Source organism: Bos grunniens, chromosome 17 (assembly GCF_055505025.1).
Source record: "Bos grunniens cultivar Pamir isolate PY7600 chromosome 17, Bosgru_T2T1.0, whole genome shotgun sequence".
Classification (NCBI taxonomy): domain Eukaryota; kingdom Metazoa; phylum Chordata; class Mammalia; order Artiodactyla; family Bovidae; genus Bos; species Bos grunniens.
In genome coordinates this window covers 13,582,958-13,607,126 of record NC_141181.1, presented here as the reverse complement: position 1 = coordinate 13,607,126, position 24,169 = coordinate 13,582,958, and the positions used below count along the sequence as shown (strand labels likewise).

General features: G+C 42.6%; 1 long non-coding RNA gene across 1 annotated transcript; it reads right to left on the bottom strand.

Annotated features, from left to right (window-relative positions):
• Nucleotides 1-11,309: 11,309 nt before the first annotated feature.
• LOC147355040 (uncharacterized) lies at nt 11,310-17,411 on the bottom strand. The gene is made up of 2 exons (XR_015144173.1): nt 16,322-17,411; nt 11,310-15,253 (listed from the first exon to the last, which is right to left on the bottom strand). It is a non-coding gene; the product is annotated as an uncharacterized LOC147355040 (long non-coding RNA).
• Nucleotides 17,412-24,169: the final 6,758 nt, after the last annotated feature.

Here is a 24,169-nt window from a genome sequence, read left to right as displayed (position 1 = left end):
AATGAGAGACAAGTTCCTACCAGCTCTAACAGCTATTATTTTTATTAGACATGCCTAACCCCAGGATCCATGTGAATTGCAGATTAGAAATTGCATATCTTAGATAGTTTATTAACTACTCCGCTGCATTTTGTGGGAGGTAAATGACTAGAAAAGACATTCCGTTTTTTCCCAGTCTTCCAGCCACTTCTACCCTCTATGGTTCTTTGTTGCTTTCGCTGGGTTCTCTGGATCACTTTTTCCTGTTCCTCCCATCCTGGTATGATTTATTTTTGAATAATCCTTTCATGTCTCCTGCAGCTCTCTCTCTTCTGATTTCTAAAGCACTCTCTGATCTGCTTTCCAGGTGGCGCTAGTGATAAAGAACCCTCCTGCCAATGCAGGAGATGCAGGAGACCCAGGTTCGATCCCTCGGTTGGGAAGATCCCCTGGAGAAGGGAATGGCAACCCACTCCAGTATTCTTGCCTGAAGAATCCCATGGACAGAGGAGTCTGGTGGGCTACAGTCCATGGTGTCACAAAGAGTCAGACACGACTGAGTGACTAACACACACACTGATCTGTGGCCACCATTTTCTTCTTGCTGAAGAAGCCCACTGTCACAAGGGGGCTGCCACTCCTTCCAGGGCCCTCAGTAACTAGTTTTGCTCCTTCCTGTTAGAAACATAATGGTCTCTTCCATGAACTGTGTTCCCAAGAGGACTGCTGTAGACACCCTACCTGATTGATAGATACCACATTCTGAGCAGGTACAACAGTACAAATGCCTGAAACATCATCTAAAAAGGTGGACAAGTCATGGTACAGAAGAAAGAGTAACCACTTAGTGTCCACTAGGGAGAAGGCACTGGCACCCCACTCCAGTACTCTTGCCTGGAAAATCCCATGGACGGAGGAGCCTGGTAGGCTGCAGTCCATGGGGTCGCTAAGAGTCGGACACGACTGAGCGACTTCACTTTCACTTTCATGCATTGGAGAAGGAAATGGCAACCCACTCCAGTGTTCTTGCCTGGAGAATCCCAGGGACGGTGGGGCCTGGTGGGCTGCCGTCTATGGGGTCGCACAGAATCGGACACAACTGAAGCGACTTAGCAGCAGCAGCAGCAGCAGGGTTGCCCTTACAAATTTGTGGCTTAATCACCAAAAGTTTTTATTGTCTCATAATTCTAGAGACTAGAAGTCTGAAATCAAGGTACTGGCAGAGTTGGTTCCTCAGAGAGGGCTGGGAGGGAAGGTTCTGTTCCCGCTCCTTGGCTTGTAGACACCGTGGGTCTTATACAAATTTCCCCCCTTTTATTTTTATAAGCACACAAGTCCTATTGGATTAGGACTCACTCTAATGACCTCATTTTAACTCCATTACCTCTGTAAAGGCCCTAACTTCAAGTAAGAACACACTCTGAAGTATAGGAGCTTAGGACTCCAGCACAGGCATTTTGAAAGGAGACATGATTCAGTCTGTAACACCTTGCCTCAGAAATGGCATCAGAAGTACCGATGTCTCATCTTCGGTGTCTAAAGCAGTGTTTCACAAACTTTAGTGTGCCTCTAGTTTTCTGGGGACACAGAGTCTGGGGGTGCCTGAGATTCTGTGCCTCTAACAAACTCCCAAGTGACGCTAATGCTGGTTCCTGGACTGCATTTTGAAGCACAAGGATCTGGAGGATGGTTTCAAGGGCAGGATGTGCTCAGTCATCCCTGACTTTTAATGACCCCATGAGCTGTAGCCTGCCAGGCTCCTCTGTCCATGGGATTCACCAGGCGAGAATACTAGAGTGGGTTACCATTTCCTTCTCCAAGGATAGAATACTAATAATGCAAAAACTTGGTGGGAAAATGGCTTTCTGTCACCAAAATGGAAACAGTCATATGTCCTATATCTATCTTCATTCCAGGCTTGAGCTGAGTTGAGTATTAGAATATACACGACACACAACACAGGGTAAACATTTGCACCTGGCAGTCAGGTATCCCCGTCATGCTAGAGCTGCTCTTGTTGCTGTTGTTACTATAGCCAATGTGATTTTCAGCAATAGTATCATAATGACACAAACACGCACAATATTTTTAAGTACTTTGCAGTTCATCAATCTGTTAAAATAAATTGGGTTGTAAAAGCCATGTGCACCATAAATAAAGTATACGCTAGTTTTAAGCTCTGTAAATTGTGCCAAGATGATACTCAGTCATAACAAAACTGTGGGAGATTTCCGTCAAGAGAAAACATTCAAAAAGGAAAATATCACTGCGAGCAGATAGATTTAAATGAAGATATAACCACTGACAAAATAGAAAATGAATTGTATGTTATGTTGAATTTTCATAGCTGAAGTTTCGTACCTTTATCTTATAGCCAAGATATAATCATATTGCTTAGAGTTGCAAACATGTCTAGAATTCTGTCCCAAATACCTTGGATGTAACTTTTAATGCTGTTTGCTAATGAATAATACTTACCACCTGATTTAGACATTTATGTAATTTGACAGCAAGGCTCCTCAATGGAAATTCCCGTGATAGAAATGTACTATATATGCACTGTCCAATATGGTAGTCATGAGCTACATTTGGCCCTCAAATACTTGAAATGGGGCTGGTATGAATGTTTAATTTTATTTGTTGCCGTTCAGTCGCTACGATGTGTCCAGCTCTTGGCAACCCCATGTACTGCAGTATGCCACGCTCCCCTGTCCTTCACTGTCTCCCAGAGTTTGCTCAAACTCATGTCCATTGAGTTGATGATGCTATCTAACCATCTCATCCTCTGCCACCCCCTTCTTTTGCCTTCAATCTTGCCCAGCATCAGACTCTTAATTTTAATTAAATTTAAATTTCAGTTGCCAGTATAAAAGTTAAGGTGTTCTTTTATATTGGCTACTTTAAAAACCAGAGTTAAAGACAGTTCAGAGAGTTCAGTTAAAACATTTCAGTGATGTTTGTGTGATTATCCTTTATACATAATTCACACTGAAATGTTTCACATTCCCTTTAGCTTTGTTCTGTTTTGACCCTGTAGCTTATTCCAAATAGTACACTGTGTATACTCTTTGCTCTGAAATTTTTTACATTGTCCTTTTACCAAAACCGATAAAGCTCTTAACTCTAGGTATAGTTTTATAGTACAGTCAAAATCAATCTCGTGCAAATGTGGAAACTACCCTCTGTGATTGTGTGTATGCACATCTCTTGAGTGTAAACAAGTGAAGCAGTGAGGTTTCCCTGGTAGTCGAGTGGTTAAAACTCTGTGCTTCCACTGCAGGGGCCACAGGTTCGAACCCTAGTCTGGGAACTAAGATCCTGCATGCTGCGTGGTACAGCCCCAAATTTTTTTTAATGAAAAAAAGTGAAGAAATAGCACTAGACAGACAGAATTTTTGGTGGAGAGAAGTGCTCGCTGATACTTCTCACATGCCAAACTGTCCTCTGTATGAAAGGAGGTACAATAAGAGGAACTGGGGGGGCATAGAGTACCACCATGAGCCTTAATATCTAGTTCTAGAAAATTCTCCTGGAAGAGAATAAGCTATAAGAAACAATATTTGGAGAAAAAATCAAATCCATCAAGGTGATCTGTACGATTCAGCTCTGACAATTTGACCCCATGCAACAAGACACCACCAGGAGGGGTAAGTGACAAGGTACAACCCATGCAAATGCCAGAGGTCCAAAGAGAGCGTGAGGACACGCTCTCTCCCTAAGCAGAAGAGGACACGAAAGGCAGAAATTAGCAGTGATTCAGCTGCACCAAGTGGAAGTGGGGGGAGGGGGAGGTAACAGTAATAATATCTAACACTTAACACAGCGCTGTGTTCCAGGCGCCTATTTCTAAGTATTGTCCCAAACTGTGAAGAGTCCAAGATTTCTTTTTTTTTTTTTAATTTTGGTTTCATATTGGAGTGCAGTTGATTAACAGTGTGTGTTAGTTTCAGGTGTTAGTTTCACTCTATTTAGTGAAGAAGACAAGTCAGCCTGCCACCCTGTCTCAGACACAAGCAGAAGCCTCCTGAGTCAGAGACAAAGGACAGTTTATTACTCATAGAAGTAGCCATGATCTTAACTAGTCCTTCAAGCCCCAGTGCTCACACAGGGTTACACAAAATGATTCTTGCACATGTAGAAAAGGTTGAGTTTCAGAAGAGGAACTTTGCACTTAGGGCAACCAAATCTTTCAAAGTAGCAGACAGACACAGCTGATCTCTGTATGAGAAGGAGAAGCTGTATCCATTTCCGAGCGGCTGTTTACTATACAAGCTTCTTTGATAAGATAGTTTAGAACATTCTGCTAGGATTGCAGAGATCAAACCAGTCAATTTTAAAGGAAATCAACCTCGAATATTCATTGGAAGGACTGATGCTAAAGCTTCAATACTTTGGCCATTTGATGCGAAGAGGTGACTCATTGGAAAAGACCCTGATGCTGGGAAGGATTGATGGCAGGAGGAGAAGGGAGTGACAGAGGATGAGATGATTGGATGGCCTCATCGACTCAATGGACATGAGTTTGAGCAAACTCTGGGAGATAGTGAAGGACAGGGAAGCTTGGCATGCTGCAGTCCATGGGGTCGCAAAGAGTCTGACACAACTTAGTGACTGAACTACAACAAAACAAGATTCTGCTTATCAGAGGTGCAGAACATACAAGGCCCATGGAGATTTGTCACCAATGAGCACTAACATATATTGACTCATTAACCTTCTCAACCATGTGAGGTAGGTACTGTTACACCATTTTACAAACAAAATGGAAACCTACAGAGTTCTCACAGCTCTGAGTGGTAGAGTAAGGATTTGAACCCAACAAACGGCTCTGGAGGAGCAGAGTCCAACAGAAAGGTTATGTGAGCCACATGCATCATTGAAAATGTCTAGTGGCCAAATTATAAAAGTAAAAAGAAACAAGTGAAAATAATTTTAGTAATATATTTTATGTAATTCCGCTTACCCAGAATATGATCATTTCAACATGTAACTGATATATGAATTGTTGTTGTTAATGAAACTTTAATAAGTACATTCTTTTTTATATAGAGTCCTTGAAAAACCATAAGTGTATGCTACACTTACCCACATCTTTATTCAGACACAGAATTTTTTAATCTTTTTTCTGTTTTTACTGGAAGAATAGTTAATTTACAACATTGTGTTAGCTTCATGTGTACAGCAAAATCATTCAGTTTGTGGCTCAGACAGTAAAGAATCTGCCTGACATGTGGGAGAACTGAGTTCAATCCCTGGGTTGGGAAGATCCCCTGGAGAAGGAAATGGCAACCCACTCCAGTATTCTTGCCTGGGAAATCCCATAGACAGAGGAGCCTGGCAGGCTACAGCCCAAGGAGTCAGGCTAAGTGACTAATACTTACATGTACATTTTATATATATAGACCCAAAATTTTTAACGAAAAAACTTGACAATTGAAAAAGTAGAGTCACACCCCCAAGCTGTTCCAAACATACTTTAAAGCTTTCCAGTAATCAACTACCAGAGTTTAAAAGTCAACTAGTTAGAATTAAACATATTAAATATCCATTTTTTCCATCACAACAGCCACATTTCAAGGGCTCTTCACCATCTCTAGCCAGTGGCTTCTGTTTTGGGCAGAATAACGTTAAAGCCTGTACAATAACCTTTGGGCTCTCCTGCCTCACAAAAAAAGTGCATTAAAAATGTAGAGAATTTTTCGTAATTTCTTGCTCTTCTATTTTAATTGTTTAAAGGGATCGCCACTGGTTTCTGTGATGCCCGACCTGAAGGGCTGCTGAGAAGAGTGAAGAGGAGCCAGTGCAGGGTCGGAGCTCAGGCTCGTGGTCAGAAGGACCTTGCCTGATCCCTGCTCTATCACTTCCTGTCACTTCTCAGTGGTGTGAGCATAAGTGTATTTCCCTACCTCCTGAACCCCAGTTTCTTCATCTTTAGTTTTTTCTCTTTGGCTGCATGGTATGTGGGATCTTAATTCCCTGATCAGGGATTGAACCCACGCTGCTTGTATTGCAACACAGAATCTTAACCACTGGACCACCAGGGAGGTCCTCCAATGTCTTCATCTTTACATCAATAAATAGTACCTCTAAGGATTCAAAGAAGCCCTTCGTGTAAATGCCCTGGCACGATGCTGGGCACATAGCTCATGCTAAGTGTCAGTTACTATTTGGTAACTGGACTAAATTTCATACAAGAGATTGAAAAAGAAAAGGTTTAATTGTGCATCATGTCAAGATGCCCATTTGCTTCCTGGAGAGAGGCCCTGCTCACTTAGCCACGCGGCCCAATGTCCCCCTCTAGTGCCCAAAACCTTGAACAGCAGGCATCACCAACGTGAACCACCAGAACATCAAACCTCCAAAAGGAGGCGCTCATTTCTCCAACCTCAGATGCTGTGTCTAAGGAGTACCCCGTCTTTCAGGCCAGTGCTTCTCACACCTTAATGTCCTTTCTTACCAGGTGTCTGGGGAACCTTGGGAAAATCAATTTATGATTCATTAAGTATGAAGTGGAGCCCGACAGTCTGCATTGCTAATCAGCTCCCAGGTCATTCCAGTGTTGCCACAGACAGCTCTCTAGCAAAGTATTAGGAAATTTTATTTATCTTTCCAACTCCTTCCAGAAGGGACCTCGAATTACAGGATTAAGCTAAATGTTGCCTTCTTTTCCTAGTGGACATGAGTAAGAGGAAAAGCCCTAAGTGGATACTGAAGTTGAAATACACGTAAATTTGAAGGATGCCCTCAAAGAGAGCAACAGCATTCTCTCAGGAAGAACCTCGGCCATAGAATATGGGGCAGATGGGCCAAGACATTCTTATATCCCTTTGACCTCAGAATGTAACTCAAGGTCATGTGCTAGTCTAACTGGACATCTGTGAATCAACGATGACTATGTAAATCAATCAGGCTTTCCAGGTAGCACAGTGCTAAAGAAATCACCAGCCAGTGCAGGAGATGTAAGAGACACAGGCTCAATCCCTGAGTTGGGAAGATCCCCTGGAGGAGGGCATGAAAACCCACTCCAGTACTCAGGCCTGGAGAACCCCATGGACAGAGGAGCCTAGTGGGCTACCGTCCCAGGGTTGCAAAGAATTGGACACGATTTAGCGACTCAGCATGTAAATTAATCTGCACTCATAGTTCAAGGGCCAAGATAATTTGGACTGCATAATGACACTGGTGGGGTTTCAGGGCCAGCAGTGAAAACTGAGTCTGAATCTCAGAAGTCACTGACCAATGTTCTTTCATTCAACAGACACGAGAAGGCTAACATTTGCAAGGAATCATCGTCTCTATGTAGATCATCGGAGAAGGCAATGGCACTCCACTCCAGTACTCTTCCTGGAAACTCCCATGGATGGAGGAGCCTGGTGGGCTGCAGTCCATGGGGTCGCTAAGGGTCGGACACGACTGAACGACTTAACTTTCACTTTTCACTTTCATGCACTGGAGAAGGAAATGGTAACCCACTCCTGTGTTCTTGCCTAGAGAATCCCAGGGACGGGGGAGCCTGGTGGGCTGTTGTCTCTGGGGTCGCACAGAGTCAGACACGACTGAAGCGACTTAGCAGCAGCAGCAGCATGTAGATCATATTTGATAAAATGGACATAAGGATAACGATAACTACCATAGTTTTGCAAACATCAAATGAGATGACATAGTGAACGTGCTATGTGTGAAAATGGTGTTTCAAGGTTGCAAAATCAATTTACTGGCAGTCTGATAAAGCAAGCTGACCAGTTATCTCTTTGGCATAACAGACCATGTCACTGTTTCAGTAGTAAACAGAAAGGGGGAAAGAGGACTTGGAGTTTATTGCAGTTTGCCTATCCGCATTTTTTTTTTTTAAGATTTTTTTTTTTGTGTGTGTGAACCATTTTTAAAGTCAACTGAATTTGTTACAATATTGCTTCTGGTTTAGGGTTTTGGTTTTTGGCTGCGAGGCATGTGGGATCTTAGCTCCCTGCCCAGGAATCAAACCTCATCCCCTACATTGGAAGGCGAAGTCTCAACCACTGTAGTGCCAGGAAAGTCTTGTCTATCCTTTAAAAAAAAAACAAAACTGATTAAGATTACAATGACCTAATCACTCCAGATTTCTAGGTATTTGGGTTGCCTCCCACAACGTGACTCCTAAGTTAACAATAATATTTATTTTCATCTTATTTTCAAACATTTATTTCTGATGATGAGTTTCATACACTACAATGAAAGCATGCTTTGTTGTTAAGTTTGCTCATTATCTAGCTGGACTCACTACGTTACCAACTTTGGTAAAAAGAAAGTTCACAGGGTTTTTCAAAGGCATGCTGAACACCCAACACAGCCATTGTGGAGCGCCTATGCATTTCCCTCATGCTGCAAATGGAACATCACTCTGGACATGAACTTGTATTTGTTACCTACTTTCCATCCCTACCTCATCATGGATGCATGTGAAGACTGGCCTCTATACTCCCTTGTTTCTTTTTCTTTTTAAATTAATTTTTATTGGAGAATAGTTGCTTTACAATGTCGCGTTAGTTTCTGCTGTATAGCAAAGTGAATCGGTTATACATATAACCCCTCCTTTTGGGATTTCCTTCTCATTTAGGTCACCGCAGAGCACTCAGTAGAGTTCCCTGAGCTATGCTATAGATTCTGTTATCTATTTTATACATTTTAGTGTGCACATGTCAATCCCAATCTCTCAATCCATGCGTTTGTTCTCTATGTCTACATCTCTAGTTCTGCTTTGCAAATAAGATCATTTATACCATCTTTCGGGATTCAACATGTATGCCTCCATATATGATATGATATTTGTTTTTCCCTTTATGACTGACTTCATATATTCCCTTGTTCCATTGTGAGAAATGATTATCTCTTAGAATTTTGTTATAAAGTAGTGTTTCACCTCTTCTTATTTTCACTTAGGAACTCATAGTGATTTATTCTCCCTAATGAGTTCTCTCTACACAATTAGATTTCAAAAAAAGATTCATATCAATGTGTCATACTGACCACAAGTATGAAGGGAGAAAGGGAAGTTTGATTACCAGAGTTTGAGAAAAAACAAAGCAAACCCACCTCCACATTTCTATAATGAGAGAAAAATCAAAGAATGAAAATGGAGGGAAGGAGGAGGGACAAACTGAGACGCTTCTTTCTTACATACTTTCTCTTTTCATTTGCACAATAAAAGCTAACGTTAGGACCAGAAAACACTATATATCCAGGCTAGTGCTGTAAGGGATCGAGGATAACTTATAAGAATCCACCAACCCACTGATGAATAGTTACTGAAGGCTAGCCCAGAACCTGTTGGGAACACAGGAAACGTTCAGAATGTCTGTGTCTTTCCATTGAGAACCAAATGGCACTGGAGAAATGTCAGTTTAAAGGGAAAAAGGGGTAAAGGGAGATGTCTTACTGCCACTGTGTAGCTATTACTACATCCTTTAGAAAGTGGGTGAGTCAAAGAGGAAAGACCATTTCACAAAGGATATGTTTTAGTTTTGTGAAAGAATTGAGTTGACCTATCCATTTATCCTGACATTTGGGCATTCATTCAACATTCAGCTAAACAATGAATGCACACCCACTTTGGGCCAGTGGTCCAAGAATAACCAAACCCCGTAGAGAAGAGGGTGCCAATCTCTGAGATAAAGGGGACATGGACCATCGCAGGAAGAGTGGAAACAGGTGATTGGGGTTGTGGATGTACTGTCTCTTGATAACACTAGGTTTTGGGTTCCACTGGATGTGGAAGCCTATGATTTTGATATCATACACAAAGAGAGGGGGGTGGCCTCTGGAGGGGAGAGCCTTGGAACCGAGGCAGCTGGAGTAACAGGCATGAACTGGGGTTAGCTAGTGGCTTTAAGTCACCCCAGGGTTCTCCAATGAAAACCAAATTCTTTAGGAGTCCCTCCAGGACCTTGCGTAACTGTCTCTTGCCTGCATCTCCAACCTCATTCTTCATTTGGCCTCCATAACAAGGGTCAGTCCTTTCCCCCCTTAATATTTTGGTGTTTTCTTCTGCCTGAGATGCCCTTTTCCAAACTCTTCACCTGTCCTTCCTGAGATGGGATTTCTATGCCTCTCCCCGTCCCCCATTTAAAGTAGCTCTCATTCCCAGTTACTCTGTATGCCATCTACCTGTTCATTTCCTTCTTAACTGTTCTGTGTATCAATGCGTGTGTGCATGCTAAGTCACTTTAGTCATATCTGACTATTTGCAACCCTATAGACTGTAGCCCCCCAGCTTCCTCTATCCATGGGATTCTCTAGGCAAGAATACTAGAGTAGATTGTCACACGCTCCTCCGGGGGGGTCTTCCTGACCCAGGGATCGAACCCCCGTCTCTTACATCTTCTGCATTGGCAGGCAGGTTCTTTACCACTAACGCTGCCTGGGAAGCCCATGTATCAAGGACTACGCAACAAATCACTCCAAACTTAGTGGTTTAAAGCCAAGGCAATCATTCTCTTATATCTTGAAGTTTCTTTAGGACAGGAATTGAGGAGAGGCTTGGTTGGGTATCTTCTGCTTGGAAGTTCTCATGACCTTGCCCTCAGGAGGTGAGTGCAGCTGCCCCAACAGGCTTGGCTAGTTAGCACTCTCCTTCCTGTCCTCTTGTGGTCTCTCTATGGAGGTTAGTCTTAGCTTTTTCATAGCATATTGGCCCAGGGTAGTCAAACTGCTTACACGGGGGCTGGAAATGTGGTTTCCATTGGAAATCAAAGCGGAGTGACCTCAAGAGATAAGTACATCCAAACTCCAGTCACCAGTTTCTGCTCATACTGCTGTGGACCCCATCTCCTTCATCTCAGAGACTGGTACCCTAAGATTCTCTCCCATCCATCCGGAGATTCTCTGCAGGGATTCCTGAACACTCTCAACCTTGCATTCTACTTTTTTTTATCTTCACACTTATTCCCCCTACAAGGTGTTTCGTTCTGTATTTCCTGTAGACCCTACCATGGGTATGTATACTTGTTGAATGAATGACTTGCTAGAACAAACCCATGAAAGAGGCACCAGTTATTTGAGAGGACAGATCTGCCCCATGTAGTAAAACTTCAGGCTGCTCACTGTCTCCTTCACTGGATAGCCTGGTGGGTTCTTGTGGGTAAAATCCTCTGTGGCCAGGACCATCAATTCATCTGCCCTGATTTCTGACGTTTGTAGGATCGGTCTTTTTCCAAACAGTATTTGAAATTCTAAAGACAACTCCTGGCCTTTCAGCTCTGTGAGCAAAGAAGAGAGGTGGGTGGGATGAGTTGGGGGCGGGGTGGACCGGGTGCTCGACTGGTTCTTATCATAACTGTTTAGTTTCATTTACATTTTTCTCTGGGTTGCTCAGGTCCAGGGCAGTGTTATTTGATGTTGAACACCTGCCTTCACACAGGGAGAGCTGTGGCTGGCCCTGCTGAGAGAGGCGTTGACATTGCTGCTCTATAGAATTGTACGACGGAGCTAAAAGGTGAACACCCAAGAGCTCCCGCCTGGTTCAGGGGACTCTTGCTCACAAGGAGTCACTCCACAGGTCATTTCAGGAGTATACTCTCCCTTGGGGTTTTGGTTCCTGTGACACAAGCAAGCTTGTCTGTGTACTGAAGTCATTTGAATTTGTTTATTGGCCATTTTTATAGGTCCCAATTCATTCTTTGATGAGATATGAGTGAGAGATGAGTTTTCTTTTTATTGTGCTACGCTGATTCTCCTGGAGTCCTTGGTTATAGTCAATCAGAGCTGTATTCAAATGGAAAGTTATGTCACTCAGAGAGCTTTCTGCCTGAGAATTAAGAACAATTTATAGGCTACTGGATAGTCAAGTACAGGGAGCTTGAGAGTGGTGCTTCTCAAACTTTCACATCCATATTAATTACCTGAAAGTGAAAGTGTTAGTCGCTCAGTCGTGTCCAACTCTGTGACTCTGTGGACCATAGCCCACCAGGCTCCTCTGTCCATGGGATTCTCCAGGCAAGAATACTGGAATGGGTTGCCATTCTCTTCTCCAGGGGATCTTCTCGACAGAAATTGAACCCTTGTCTCCTGCATTGCAAAGGAAATGGCAACTCACTCCAGGGTTCTTGCCTGGAGAATCCCAGGGACGGGGGGAACCTGGTGGGCTGCCGTCTACGGGGTTGCACAGAGTCGGACACAACTGAAGCGACCTAGCAGCAGCAGCAGCTCCTGCATTGCAGGCAGATTCGTTACTGTCTGAGCCATCAGGGCAATCCCATTAATTACCTGGGCATCTTATGAAATGCAGATTTAAATACAAAAGGTCTGGAGTGGGGCCTGAGACTCTGCATTTCTAACAAGCTTCCAAGTGATGTCAACGTGGTTCAGGACCACACATGGTCTAGTTTAGACTCCAGATTCTACGAGCCCATACCCTTAGTTTAATGGTTCCCAAAGCATGACCCCAGACCAGCAGCATCCAGAATCACCTGGGAACTTGTGAAAAAGGCAAATTCTCAGCTCCCACCTCAGACCTACCAGATCAGACATTTCCCTGGTCGTGCTCAGCACTAAATGTCTTCATTTCCTCCAGGAAATTCATCCTGAAGTCTGATAAGGAAGACAGTCTCAAGATTCACTCAAGTGAACTAAATAATTTTAGCAACTGTCTCCAAATCTAGATCTCAGAATCAACAAGTCTCGAGTCCATACGTCTGATGTATTTAACACAAATTAGAGTTTAGAGTAAGTTCATTTCCAAATTGAAACGATGAGTTGAATTGAAATGATGATGATGGGTTTCCCTCTCGTCATCAAACTGTAACTACCATATAAAAATCATCAGCTTTTTTTCACATTTAAAAAGATGAATCCCCTCAACCTTCATTTAAAGATCCTCTGGTTCAATAATATGATCTTCGGACAAGTTCAAAATCCTCAAAGTTAAGCTCTTAATACCCTGGTGTGGACACCAGGCCAAGGAGCACTGGAGTTCCTGAAGTCTAGGCACATCTTTGGGCTTCCCTGGTGGCTCAGATGATAAAGAATTGCCTGCAGTGCAGGAGACCTGGGTTCAGTCGCTGGTTGGGAAGATCCCCTGGAGGAGGGCATGGCAACCAGCTCCAGTATTCTTGCCTGGAGAATCCCCATGGACCGAGGAGCCTGGCGGGCTACAGTCCATGGGGTTTCAGAGAGTCGGACATGACTGAGCGACTAAGCATAGCATAGCACAGGCTCGTCTTTGAACATTTCTAGTGGCCTTGGGGTTATCCCCGAAGGCAGATGGATGGATAATTCAGTGATACCTCAGGCTGAAAAAGGGTGGACTCAAGAGTCGTTTCTTCTGTTCGAATGGAGTCAGTCAAGTGGAGAACCTCCTTCCTAAAATGATTGGCAACATCAATAGGCCGGTAGGAATTAGACTACCTTCCCAGCATAGGCTGGAAAAACATCTCTGACCTCAGACCTCGAGGCAATATTTCCAGAGCTGCTAGGACTCTGTTAACTGTCTATCACCTCTGAAAGGGCATAAGGGCAAGTTGCCCCCCAGGTCACCAGAAAAGGTAGAACCTGGAGCCTGTCCAGGCCACAAAGCCCCGTCCAGGATGCCTGGGAATCAGGCCTACAGCCTTCATTACCTACCCTGGTTTCAACTTTCACAACTGGGACCACTTTGCAATTTCAGTTTTAAGAGTAATCTTGGGGAGAAATACATAAACCCCTGACTAATACCTTCTCGACTATAACTACACTGATATAAGAATGTACAGCAATTGAATAAAGCTGACTAATGATATGTTGGCCTCCTCTGGCCCTTTTCGTCTGAAGACCTTAAAGCACTACCCACATGACCTCACTAATCCTTATAATAACTTCTGAAAAATATATGGGAAATATTATTATCTCCGTGTCTCAGGAGGGAAAAAGAGATCGTCAGTGAATTACCCAGGTCTAGACCTCGTAACTAGCCTCAAGACTGAGAGCTGGTAGGGAGATTTGGAGCAAGGAAGGGCCCAGGAAGAAAGGGGGTGGAATATGGCCCTCCAGAGAGAAAACGACTTCGGTTGTATTGGAAGCAACATGAGTCACGGAACCAATAGAATTCCTAGGAGATAGAAAGGGGAGTTGACTTGGGGAATTTTTGTTGTCATTGGTTTGTTTCAGAATACATATTTTTCTATATCCATGCTTTGCTTGAGTCTTTCTTCGGGTCAGCGTAGGTTTGGTGGGGAGGCGGTGGAAGGGAGGCCGTTGTTTTCTCTCTGTCCGCATTACTTAAGCTCATCTTCTGAAGTTCTGCCCAAAGGTCAGTGGCTAAGCTTCCACTTCAGACACTGATCCTTGGTTTCCTGATGGTTCCCTTGACTTCAAATTCTTTTTCCCAATACTGTTTTTGTAATCCACATTCTATTTATGCAACAATTGCAAAAATTTCCCAAAGGGGTCATTGAGAATATTATGAAAAGTACCTTCGATTTCCTGAACTGATAAGTGAATGTTTAAACCTTTTTAGAATGCTGCAACTACCTTTCTTTTTCTTTCTTTCTTCCTCTCCCTCTCCATCCCCCCCACCCCCAACCTCTCTCTTTCTTTTTTCCTATTTTAAAATGTCAAAGGCTTCCTGACATGTTTTGGCCATGGAAATGGAACATATTTTCTCATTAGGTTAATTAATGGCTCTGCTTGGGTGGCATAATTTGGTGTAAGTTTCCTTTTAGAATTCTGTCATAACTAAAAAGGATCTTATTTTTGTTATGTTTTGTGGTGTCTTTAAATTTTTATGACTTCTACTTTGTTTAGTCTGTGTGTAATCCTTCTTTTGAAACCTAATGTCCTAGAAAATTTACAGTTTTCTCTCAAAACTGGCACTTTTTACATTTTACGCTGATTCCTGTTTCTTTGCGTCTCACCAGGACTTCATTTAAGTCCTTAAGGTGTAATTCGCAGCTCAGGGAATTTATGATTACATCGTCAAAGTAAACTCCCTGAGTGCAATATATTAAACCTGACAAGACGCTGTTCATTAATCTTTGAAATATAGCCAGGTGTGATGTAGTGAGGGGAGCCTTCCAACTCAGAACAGCTGAAGAACTCGGAGCTGCCCCCCACGGGAGAGGAGGATTCCTTCCTTCTCGCTGCCAAGGCCGCCTGGGTGGGGACCGAGAGGGCCAAACGCCCTTCCTTTGCCAGCTGTGGTGTTCCCTGTCTCTGCTGGTGTTCCTTCAGCTCCGCAGCTTCTCACCTTCTCATGCGTTTGTTCATTCAGCAAATATTTATGAAGAGCCTCCTTTGGGTCAGGCACCAGTTGGACCTGGAAAGCCTGTAGTAACCAAAACAGAAACAATCCCTCACTTCACGGGGCTTATAGTTTGAGGGTCTATAGTTTGAGGGTCTAGCCATAAGCAGAGGTCTCAAGGCTCCTTTCCTCAATGCCACCAAAGCCAGCTGAAGCGAACTACATTGCCTGAGCGGCCAGCATTCCTTCTCAGCCCCCAATAATGGCTTTAATGTTAAACAACTCCCAGTATGTGTGAGTGAGATTGCAGTCCAGCCTGATGAGTGTTGTAATAGAGGTTTGCAAATGACACTATCATGGAAGAATAGCCAAAGCTACCTTGGGGAATCAGTGATTGGTCAGGAAAGCAGCCTCTACACAGACACACAAGACAGACTGTGGTTGCCAAAGGGGAGGGGGACAAGGGAGAAGTGGAGTGGGAGTTTGGGGTTGGCCAATGCAAACTATTATATATAGGATAGATAAACAACAAGGTCCTACTGTGTAGCACAGGGAATCACATTTAATATCCTGTGATAAGCCATAATGGAAAAAGAGTATATACACACACACATATATAATACTGCTGCTGCTGCTGCTGCTGCTGCTGCTAAGTCGCTTCAGTTGTGTCCGACTCTGTGCCACCCCATAGATGGCAGCCCACCAGGCTCCTCTGTCCCTGGGATTCTCCAGGCAAGAACACTGGAGTGGGGTTGCCATTTCCTTCTCCAATGCATGCATACATGCTAAGTCGCTTCAATCATGTCCAACTCTGTGCGACCCCATGGACAGCAGCCTACAAGGCTCCTCTGTCCACAGGATTCTCTAGGCAAGAATACTAGAGTGGGTTGCCATTTCCTTCTCCTATATATATATATATATAAAATATATATATATATATATAAAATATATATATATATAATATATATATATAAATATATATATATATATAAATAACTGAATCATTTTGCTGTAGAGCAGAAACTAGTACATTACTTCAACAACACAACTATACATCAATAAAATAAAATTTTTTTAAAAAGCAGAGTCTAGCTAATCACTGCACAATACCACCTCTAGAACAAGAGGGAAAATCCAGATAAAAGGCAATACCTCTAAAAGGCACTGTGGGTCTTCCCCAGACCCTTCTGTTCACCTCTGTAAAACATGGTGAGCTGAATGCCATGTGGAACTCTGGATTGGATTCTGAAACAGAAAAAGAACACAAGTGGAAAACAGATGAAATCTGTACAGTCTGAAGTTTAGTTCATGGATTTAGTTCAAATCAGTATCTTAATATTGATTTCTTGGTTTTGTCTAATGTAGCATGGCTATGTAGACATTAACACCAGGGAAATGAAGTGAGTGATATTTAAGAAATCTTTGTACTGCCTGAGCAACTTTTCTATAACTCTATTAATAAAACTACTCCAAAATAAGAGGCTAACTTTAAAAATGTTTGCTTATGAAACAGAATCCTTAAAAATAACAATAAAAAGCTACTCTTGAAAAAGAACAAGGTAGACATGGAAAACACAGCTCCCAATGACAAGCTGTGTTTCTTCCTGGAAACTAAGGAGAAACAGATCTGTGTGTTGTGCTTGTCGCTCAGTCATGTCTGACTCTTTACTGCAGCCTGCCACACTCCTCTGTCCATGGGGATTCTGCAGGCAAGAATACTGGAGTGGGTCGCCATGCCCTCTTCCAGGGGATCTTCTCAAACCAGGGATCAAACCCAGGTCTCCTGCATGGCAGGTGGATTCTGAAATAGATCTAGAAACACCAAACCCAGAAACTGGTATTCCACTAAAGACAATATATCTCATGCTACAATGAGTGTGGTCTTAAAGGTTTTAAGATATCCTTTTAAGGTGTATGGACACAGAACAAGTGTGCACAAGAATCATATGTCCCAAGTTAAAGACTCTCTGAATTTGCAACACTCAACCTCTCGATCATTGCCATCTTCCCTGAGTCAGACACACACACTCACACTCCAGATCATTGCTGAAGCACAGCTAACTCATCCTTTCCTTTCCTTCTCTGCATACTTGCTCTTCATTATCCTAACTGTACAAAAACTTCTTTTTAAGTAACACAACAAGGCTCCATGTGTACAGATTGAAGATTTCCAGGCTTAGAATTACATTCAAGAAGTGTTGGCTTAAAAAAAAGAGAGTCAGAGAGAGAGAAAGAGAGGAGTTGGCTTAAAGGGAAAAGAGTGGGGGAGGGATAAATTAAGAGTCTGGAGTTAACATATACACACTGCTGCTGCTTGCTAAGTTGCTTCAGTCGTGTCTAACTCTGTGCGACCCCATGGACTGCAGCCCACCAGCCTCCTCCATCCATGGGATTTTCCAGGCAAGAGTACTGGATTGGGTTGCCATTGCCTTCTCTGAACATATACACACTACTATATATAAAATAGATAAACATCAAGGACTATACTGTGTATAGCCCAGTAAACTCTACTCAATATTTTGTAATAACTTATAAGGGAAAAGAATCTGTAAAAGGGTAGATATCTATATAAGTATAACTGAATCACTTTGCTGTACACCTGAAACTAACCTACTATTATAACTCAACTATACTTGAATAAAAATTAAAAAATGTATTAAGATTCTTTTTTAAAAAGAGTTGGCTTATGGCATCCAATAATGAATTCCAGACTTGTGACATTGTTATGTAGTTTCACAGTAAGTGCAGGACACACTCCCATTTCAATCTTTTCAGGGAGAATTTTCACTTCAGAATAGAAGCAAGGGTGATGAAAGCTCTAAAATTTTTAGCTAGCTGCATGCTTGATAAGATAATGGTTTAGTAAATCAAGTGTAAACCTTCAGAAAGACTGTTGGCTGCAAGGGACTTCTTCAAAGAGCAGAGTGAGTCTTGCAATATTCAAAGGGTGCCTTGTTTAAGATGAAAACTTTCTCCCCATCCAGAGAAATTGATCACAGAATGAGAATAGTAGTGCTGGGAAGATTCCTAGAGATCTTTAATATAATTTTATCACATTAAAAATGAGGAAAACAGGCCTAGGGGATTGTGCCTTATCCAAGGCTTTAATGAGTGAGCTGAGCCCAAACCATTCGCCAGAGGTCCACTGTCTCCTCGGCTATTCCATACTAGAGCGTCATCCTGGGCCCAAGCTCTGCGGGTTTTACTGTGAATCCTCAAAAGTTTGCTTTGTGTTCCTTTCTTTGTCTAAATGAAATAATGTGTGCCAAAAGCTGCTGATAAGCTGGGATGTGCCACACACATCATTTGTAACTGATGCTTTTGCTACTGTCATTATTAGCTACAATAGGCTTCTGAGAGAGACCTCTTGTTCAATCGCTAAGTCATGTCCAACTCTGCGAGTCCGTGGACTACAGCGTGCCAAGTTCCCCTGTCCTTTTCTCTCGCCCAGAGTTTGCTCAAATTCATGTCCATTGAGTCCATGATGCTACCTAACCATCTAATCCTCTGTTGCCCCCTTCTCCTTCTGCCTTCAATGTTTCCCAGCATCGGGTCTTTTCCAATGAGTCAGCTCTTCACATCAGGTGACCAAAGGATTGGAGCTTCAGCATCAGTCCTTCCAATATTCCAATGAATATTCAGGGTTGATTTCTTTTAGGATTGACTGGTTTGATCTCCTTGCAGTCAAAGGGAGACTGCACACATGCAAATTCTAAAAATTCTGTGCTAGAAAGAAAAGTAGTTTTTGGATGCTGACAATCGTCTTCTGCTCCATCCCTTCTTATGCCCCTGCTTTCCCATGGGGTCCTCTGGTTCTCTTTAACAATCTGCTTTTAAAAATTCCATCCCACCTTTTGCATTTTCATTTTCTCTTTCTAAAATATATATAAACTGACAGGGAGGACTCACCAGAGAACAGAGCCCAGGTTTCTAGAAAGGCTCTGCAAATAGGAAGTAAAACCACATCACACCGTTCATCTGCCAAAAGTAATAAAGCCAGCCAGCCTCAGCGCCCTCTCGACTTCGTCAGCAATGCTCATTTCTCCCTTTCCTTGCAAAGGAAAAGGAAAAAAAAAAAAAAGCCAGGCAAAGAATGCCAGGCAAATCAAACCATGGGAAAAATAACACCTTCAAACTCAGGGCAAAATTCTCCTTTCCAGTTCTCGCTGCCGATGCGCCATCCGGTATGCTTGGCAGGCTGTGCTGCTCTTGGAACAAGATGCGGAATACAGGTTAGGGAGCAGATTTTGGCCAGAGACTGGTTGTTAATTTTTAATTCATAGTTGTAAAGCCTGAGAAATCTCACTATGATTTCGTTTCATAGAGCAATCAAAACAAGTCCATATAAGAGATTGTTCCTCACACAGCTTTAAGAAATACTCCTTCTGATTTCCCCCAAATTATATGAATTTTTTGCTCCTTAAAATCAGTGAGTGTGCTGATGAGTAGAATAAGTGAGAAACTCAAGGTATGATGGTCCAGTAGTTGCCCCAAACAGAAACTGTTATGGGGATTCCCATCTGGGAAGGCCATTCTTTTTCCAACTCGAATCCACCTGACTCTGCTCTTTCAAATCACTTAGAAGATCTCTGAAGGACAGTAAAAAGAGCCCAGCTTCTTAATATCAGCTTCCATCTTCCCAGTTCACCAAGAGCAGCAACTGAGAGAAAAACAAACGTTTATAATGAAACACCCTTTCTGAAATAAAGGGCTTTGGGTTAAAAATCTAATATTCTGGATTTTAATCCTTTCTCTGCCATGAACTCACTATGTGACATCTCTAGGTTCCCAAATTCCTTCTGGGCCCATCAGTGTCCTGTTTTGCTAACAGGGATAATTTCTTCCAGCTCTAATATTCTTCCTTTATTATCCCCAAAATTAGATTTCTATCACACAGGCATCAATATCATCACAAATGTCTGACACATGGGTGGAGAAAAGTCATGCTTATGTCCCTAGAGAGGGGTTTAATGAGGGAAAGCCAAAGTTCCAAGAACAGGGGGGAAAAGTCTTCCTGATAAGGATACTTCTCATGTTTCTATCCATTTCCCAGTCACCAAACATTGTTTTTAACTGTTGCTTTCTGTACTCAGCGTCTCTTCCAGGAGAGAGTGAAAAACAGCAGAAAACTCTGCATCCAGGGAAATTTTTCCTACAGATTAAAAAGCAACCAAGAAGATAACCTTTTGGAGACACTGCAACATGGATAATCCTTCTTTTTCTTTTTTTTCTTTTTTTTTTAATTAATTTGTATTGGAGTACAATTGCTGTCTAACATTGTATTAGTTACTGCTGTCCAGCAGAGTGATTCAGCCACACACACACATGCATCCCCTCCCTTTTGGACTTCCTTCCCATTCAGGTCACCACAGAGCACTGAGTAAATTCCTGGCGTATACAGTAGGTTCTCATTAGTTATCTGTTTTATACATGGTACCAAGAGTGCATATGTCAATCCCAGTCTCCCAGTTCATCCCGTCTTCTCTTCCCCCTTGGTATAATCCTTGTTTTAAAAGAGGTTCTATCATGAATTGTTGAAGGGAGGCGCTGACGTGCACGGAGGCACCCTCTGCATCAGAATGAGTGCTCCGTAGGCACAGTCCATGGACTCACTATCACAGCACTAAAGAGAAACAGTAAACTCCATCTCACAGAGGCAGAACACTAAGGCACAGCTATAACCACTTGTCCAGGGTCATTCATACGTAGTAGAGGCTGGAGCAGAAGTTTAAATCTGACGTATCTAACTATAAAACCTTTCCTCTACAACAGAGGAGCTTGTTTGCCCAGTGCTTTGCCACCTAAAAAGACTAGCTTACAAGGACCTCCTGTACAGCAAGGGGAACTATGTTTAATATCTTGTTACAACCTATAATAGAAAAGAATCTGAAAAAATATATTTATACACAAATATATAATTGTTTTGTTGTATACCTGAAACACTGTAAATCAACTATACTTCAATTTTTTTTTTAATTAAAATTTAGGGACTTCCCTGGTGGTCCAGTGGTTAAGACTTTAACTTCCAATGCAAAGGATGCAGGTTCGATCCCTGGTCAGGGATGTAAGATTCCACATGCCTCATGGCCAAAAAAAAACCCCAAAACCATAAAATAGAAGCAGCATTGTAACAATAAAGACTTTTAAAAAATGGGTCATATAAAAAAATCTTTCAAAAAATTTAAAATTTTTAAAAAATAAAAATAAAAAAATATTAACTTAATTATGGTATCTAAGTCAAGCTTCCTTTCTTAAGAGACAAACTGCATACAGAGTCATGTTATTACAATGGTTTATTTAAACCATCAGGCACTAATTCTTGGATTTGGTGAGTAGTCACATAAATTCAAAATAAAAGAGAAAAGAGTATTTCACATTTCACAAGCATGAAAACCAATATGTGATCAATTGCCTTTGTGAAAGATCCAACCAATGTGTCAAAAGCCACCCAATGGTTCTTTCCAAGTTATCTCCCCACCTCACCCTGGTTTCAACCCTGAATTTCAAGGAGCAAAAGGGGCGGAAATGAGAAGTTAGGCTGGCAGGGTAGTAGGTAGAAGGCATGCCTGGTGGCATGGGGGCATCACCTGAGTGAACAATCAAAGAACCACCCCTGCCCGAGAGCTGTTTTCAGTCGTGAGAGGCATTTGGAAGTTCACTGGTTGGATTAAATTCCCCAAACATCCTTCATCCCATTCCCCTTCAAGTGCGTGTGTGCTGAGTTGCTTCAGTCATGTCCGACTCTTTGTGACCCTATGGACTGTACCCCGCCAGGCTCCTCTGGCCATGGGATTCTCCAGGCAAGAATACTGGAGTGGGTTGCCATGCCCTCCAGAGAATCTTCCCAATCCAGGGATCAAATCTACCTCTCTTACGTCTCCTGCACAGGCAGGCAAATTCTTTGTCACTGGCACCACCTGGGAAGCCCCCCCTCCCATACACACACTCTATTTATTTAGCTCTCACCACGGGCCATGTCTGACAAAACCTGTTAGGGTGACCTGGCAGAATGAGCTCCAGGTGTCCTGCCCCGAGGGACTGGAAGAGTTCAGGTTTTAACTCAGGACAGTCCCACTATTTACTCCTCTGTCCTCCTCTGCACCCATCATTCACCCTGACAGGCACAGCTCACACCTCTGGCTGTCTTCACGGGAGGAGTTTATAAATAAGGGCACCTGTCTGTGAAAGCCAGACATTCATAGGTGCACCAAGGAGACACCAGATCACATGTTTGCAGAGATTTTGTGCCTAAACTCTCCCAACAGCTGGATCTGCACTATAGAGGCTTTTGTGAGGTGTTGTGTTGCAAGAGGAAGAGAGAAACAGGTTCCTTATCTTTGCATTAGAAACACATCTGCAAACCTGTCACATTCTCCAGCAGGCGGACCAAAGGTAAACATTGACTAGTACTTGGACGTCTACCCCTTTTCTGTTAAGTGAGGTTAAAACATGTTGGTAAAATGAAAATTTTGGCTGTAACTAGATTCTTCTCCAAACACAAAAGGAGGTTGTAATTTCAAGAATTTTTCTCCTTGGATTTAATCATGAATATTAAGTATTGGTACCCAAGTGCCGGAGTAACAAGCTAAAGACCACCCATCAGCTTAATTCCGAAGGCTTATTTTATGTAACTCAAGCTCCAGTTATCTGAGAATGAGTGATGTTATTTGCAACTGCCCATAACAAAAGCCAAAGGGTTTATAGCAACTTGACCTTTTCATTTTTTGCTGGTTTATTTTTCAGATAGCTGGGAAAATATTTTTGACTTGTATTTGATGACATGATTTCTAAAGCATCTTGACTAATTTCTTAATTAGCCAGAATCACCCCAAATGCCACTTACATTTAACCATGGACTCAAAAGGCCCTTATTCAGTGATAAAAACTAAAGCAAAACATAATTTGAACCCAATATTCCATAAGATATTAATGCATAGAAGCAATGGACTTTCCCTCACAATCATAGTGTTTGCCACATCCTAGAACTCTGGGAGTAGGTGATGGACAGGGAGGCCTGGCGTGCTGCGATTCATGGGGTCGCAAAGAGTCGGACACGACTGAGCAACTGAACTGAACTGAATATTATTACTTTTACTTCTTTTCATGCATTTTCATTCGATTCAGGCTCAAACACTCCAACCTTCTTCCACCAGCCCCAGTGCTGCATCCTCCTCCCCTGCCATGTTAGATGGAACTGAAAGACTCTATCCTCTGTCATGTCCAAGTCCAAAGAGCATCTCCCTTTCTTCCCCAAATCAAGAAACCACAGATGGTTCAGCCGACGATCTGTGACCAAATCACTTCTGCAACTGAGACATGATGCCAAAAACAAAAATACATTCTTTTTAAAAATTTCATATTTATTTATTTTTGGCTGTGCTGGGTCTTCACCATGGCGCCAATTTCCCCCTAGTTGCGGTGAGCAAGGGCTACTCTCCAGTGCGTGGACTTTTCACTGTGACGGGTTCTCTTGTTACAGAGCATGGGCTCCAGGGTGGTGGGCTCAGGAGTGTGGTTCCCAGGATCTAGAGCACAGGCTCAACAGTTAGGACACACAGGCTTAGCTGGTCTGTGGCATGTGGGGCTTTTTCCAATAAGGGATGGAACCCATGTCTCCTGCATTGGCAGGTGAATGCTTTACCACAGAGCCACCAGGCAGGCCCCCCAACACACATTCTTAATGCATTGTCTACCTGGAAAAATAAACTCCATCCCAGGGAAAAGTGTAGAGTAAGGTAGTCACAGAAACCCAGAGGCATAATCCAGTTAAACTCCTTGACCTTACTCAAATACTGACAATTCTAATTTCTCTGTTTCAAGAGAACTTTCTGGGACATGTCTGCAACATTGCTTTAAAGTCCTTCCACTTAGTAGAGGAAGTAAATAAACTAGACCTCAAGTAACCTGCTAGATGGAGCAATCTTGGGAAAAAGTAACTCCTCTATCAATAAGACTTCCTTTGGGGGAAAAAAAAAATCATACTGGGTTAGCCTTAGACCT